The sequence below is a fragment of the Phalangium opilio genome, unplaced genomic scaffold, assembly GCF_054372755.1.
Source record: "Phalangium opilio isolate 3A_F unplaced genomic scaffold, DU_Popi_V2 ptg000061l_1, whole genome shotgun sequence".
NCBI lineage: Eukaryota > Metazoa > Arthropoda > Arachnida > Opiliones > Phalangiidae > Phalangium > Phalangium opilio.
The window spans coordinates 9,300,643-9,304,535 of record NW_028324178.1 but is presented as its reverse complement, the minus strand read 5'-3'; the positions used below and the strand labels follow the sequence as shown (position 1 = coordinate 9,304,535).

General features: G+C 43.4%; 1 non-coding gene across 1 annotated transcript; it reads right to left on the bottom strand.

Moving 5' to 3' along the window:
* Positions 1–922: 922 nt before the first annotated feature.
* On the bottom strand, positions 923–995 carry TRNAA-UGC (transfer RNA alanine (anticodon UGC)). The gene has a single exon. It is a non-coding gene; the product is annotated as a tRNA-Ala (tRNA).
* Between the last annotated feature and the right edge of the window lie 2,898 nt (positions 996–3,893).

The following is a 3,893-nucleotide window of genomic DNA, read 5'->3' as shown; positions in this document are numbered from 1 at the left end:
CCGACCAAAAATGAGGGAGTCCCTTGGCTTTCTATGGAGTTGGAGTTTTCCCAAAGCCTTTGCAGTCCTCTACAAAACATGTATCTCCCACGGCTCGAACCTGGGACCTTCCGCGTGTTAGGCGGACGTGATAACCGCTACACCATAGATACGTAGTAAAAGTGAGTTTTCCAAGAGATATAGCTTATTTTTATGCCCAATCCCGACGGTTAAAACATGGCTCTATCAGGGCTCGAACCTGGGACCTTCTACACCCTAGATACGTGCACGGCCAAAGAAGTCCAACTTTTCAGCCCCACATTCATTTAATTTAAGAATTAAAAGCAGTGGTTATTAAAATTAATTCCGTTGTACCTACCAGGGCTCGAACCTGGGACCTTCCGCGTGTAACGCGGACGTGATAACCACTACACCATACATACGTAGTAATAGTGAGTTTTCCAAGAGATATAGCTTATTTTTATGCCCAATCACGATGGTAAAAACGTGTATCTATCAGGGCTCGAACCTAGGACATCCCGCGTGTAGGGCGCACGTGATGACCACTACACCATAGATACGTAGTAAAAGTGAGTTTTCCAAGAGATCTAGCTTATTCTAATGTCCAATCACGATGGTCAAAACATATATCTCCCACGGCTCGAACCTGGGACCTTCCGCGTGTTAGGCGGACGTGATAACCACTACACCATAGATACGTAGCAAAAGTGAGTTTTCCAAGAGATCTAGCTTATTATTATGCCCAATATCGACGGTTAAAACATGTCTTTATCAGGGCTCGAACCTGGGACATTCCGCGTGTTAGGCGGACGTGATAACCACTACACCATAGATACCTACAAGACCAAAGAAGTCCAACTTTTCAGCCTCACATTAATTTAATTTAAGAATTAAAAGCAGAGGTTATTAAAATTAATTTCGTTGTATCTACCAGGGCTCGAAACTGGGACCTTCCACGTGCAAGGCGGACGTGATAACCACTACACCATACATACGTAGTAATAGTGAGTTTTCCAAGAGATCTAGCTTATTTTTATGCCCAATCACGATGGTAAAAATATGTATCTATCAGGGCTCGAACATAGGACATCCCGCGTGTTAGGAGCACGTTATAACCACTACACCATAGATACGTAGTAATAGTGAGTTTTCCAGGAGATCTAGCTTATTTTAATGTCCAATCACGATGGTCAAAACATGTATCTCCCACGGCTCGAACCTGGGACCTTCCGCGTGTTAGGCGGACGTGATAACCACTACACCATAGATACAAAGTAAAAGTGAGTTTTCCAAGAGATCTAGCTTATTTTTATGCCCAATATCGACGGTTAAAACATGCATCTATCAGGGCTCGAACGTGGGACATCCCACGTGTTAAACGGACGTGATAACCACTACACCATAGATACGTAGTAAAAGTGAGTTTTCCAAGAGATCTAGCTTATTCTAATGTCCAATCACGATGGTCAAAACATGTATCAACCACGGCTCGAACCTGGATATGAAACTTGCCGTTGGTAGCTTCTTATATATGGGATTTGATCACCTGCCGTTGGTTGTTTCTAATATCTGGGATTTCATCACCTGCCGTTCGCGGCTTCTAATATTTGCGATTTCATCACCTGCCGTTGGTGGCTTCTTATATCTTGTATTTGAAACCTGCCGTTGGTTGCTTCTGATATCTGGGATTTGATCACCTGCCGTTATTAGCTTCTAAAATCTGGGATAAGTCACCTGTCGTTAAAGGCTTCTTATATCTGGGATTTCATCACCTGCCGTTGGTGGCTTCTTATATCTTGTGTTTGAAACCTGCCGTTGGGGGCTGCTAATATCCGGCATTTGGAAACGGCTGTTTGGGACTGCTAATATCTGGTATTTGAAACCTGCAGTTGGGTGCTGCTAATATCTTGGATATAAAACTTGCCGTTGGGAGCTGGAAATATCTGGGATTTGATGCCTGCCGTTGATGGCTTCTAATGTCTGGGATTTGATCACCTGCCGTTATTAGCTTCTAATATCTGGGATAAGTCACCTGTCGTTATAGGCTTCTAATATCTGGGATTAGTCACCTGTCGTTATAGGCTTCTAATATCTGGGATTTGATCACCTGCCGTTGGTGGCTTCTTATATCTTGTATTTGAAACCTGCCGTTGGTGGCTTCTTATATCTTGTGTTTGAAAACTGCCGTTGGGGGCTGCTAATATCCGGCATTTGGAAACGGCTGTTTGGGGCTTCTAATATCTGGTATTGAAACCTGCCGTTGGGGGCTGCTAAAATTTTGGATATGAAACTTGCCGTTGGGGTCTGGAAAAATCTGGGAATTGATGCCTGCCGTTGGTAGCTTCTAATATCTGGGAATTGATACCTGCCGTTTTTTGCTTTTAATATCTGGGAATTGATACCTGCCGTTGGGGTCTTCTTATAACTTGGATATGATCACTCGTTGTTGGGGGCTTTTATTATCTGGCATTTGATCACCTGCCGTTGGTTGTTTCTAATATCTGGGATTTGATTACCAGCCGTTGGTGGCTTCTAATATCTGGTATTGAAACCTGCCGTTGGGGTCTGGAAATATCTGGGAACTGATGCCTGCCGTTTTTAGCTTCTAATATCTGGGATTTGATACCTGCCGTTTTTAGCTTCTAATATCTGGGATTTGATCATTTGCCGTTATTGGCTTCTAATATCTGGGATTTGAAACCTGCCGTTGGCGGGTTCTAATATCTGGGATTTCAACACCTGCCGTTGGCGGCTTCTAATATTTGGGATTTCATCACCTTGCCGTTGGTGGCTTCTTATATCTTGTATTTGAAACCTGCCGTTGGTGGCTTCTTATATCTTATATTTGAAACCTGCCGTTGGTGGCTTCTTATATCTTATATTTGAAACCTGCCGTTGGGGGCTGCTAATATCCGGCATTTGGAAACGGCTGTTTGGGGCTTCTAATATCTGGTATTGAAACCTGCCGTTGGGGGCTGCTAATATTTTGGATATGAAACTTGCCGTTGGGGTCTGGAAATATCTGGGAATTGATGCCTGCCGTTGGTAGCTTCTAATATCTGGGAATTGATACCTGCCGTTTTTAGCTCCTAATATCTGGGATTTGATACCTGCCGTTTTTAGCTTCTAATATCTGGGATTTGAAACCTGCCGTTGGCGGGTTATAATATCTGGGATTTGAAACCTGCCGTTGATGGCTTCTTATATCTTGTATTTGAAACCTGCCGTTGGTGGCTTCTTATATCTTGTGTTTGAAACCTGCCGTTGGGGGCTGCTAATATCCGGCATTTGGAAACGGCTGTTTGGGACTGCTAATATCTGGTATTTGAAAAATGCAGTTGGGTGCTGCTAATATCTTGGATATAAAACTTGCCGTTGGGAGCTGGAAATATCTGGGATTTGATCACCTGCCGTTATTAGCTTCTAATATCTGGGATAAGTCACCTGTCGTTATAGGCTTCTAATATCTGGGATTAGTCACCTGTCGTTATAGGCTTCTAATATCTGGGATTTGATCACCTGCCGTTGGCGGCTTCTAATATCTGGGATTCTATCACCTGCCGTTGGCGGCTTCTAATATTTGGGATTTCATCGCCTGCCGTTGGTGGCTTCTTATATCTTGTATTTGAAACCTGCAGTTGGGGCTGCTAATATCCGGCATTTGGAAACGGCTGTTTGGGGCTGCTAATATCTGGTATTGAAACCTGCCGTTGGGGGCTGCTAAAATTTTGGATATGAAACTTGCCGTTGGGGTCTGGAAAAATCTGGGAATTGATGCCTGCCGTTGGTAGCTTCTAATATCTTTGAATTGATACCTGCCGTTTTTAGCTTCTAATATCTGGGATTTGATCATTTGCCGTTATTGGCTTCTAATATCTGGGATTTGATAATTT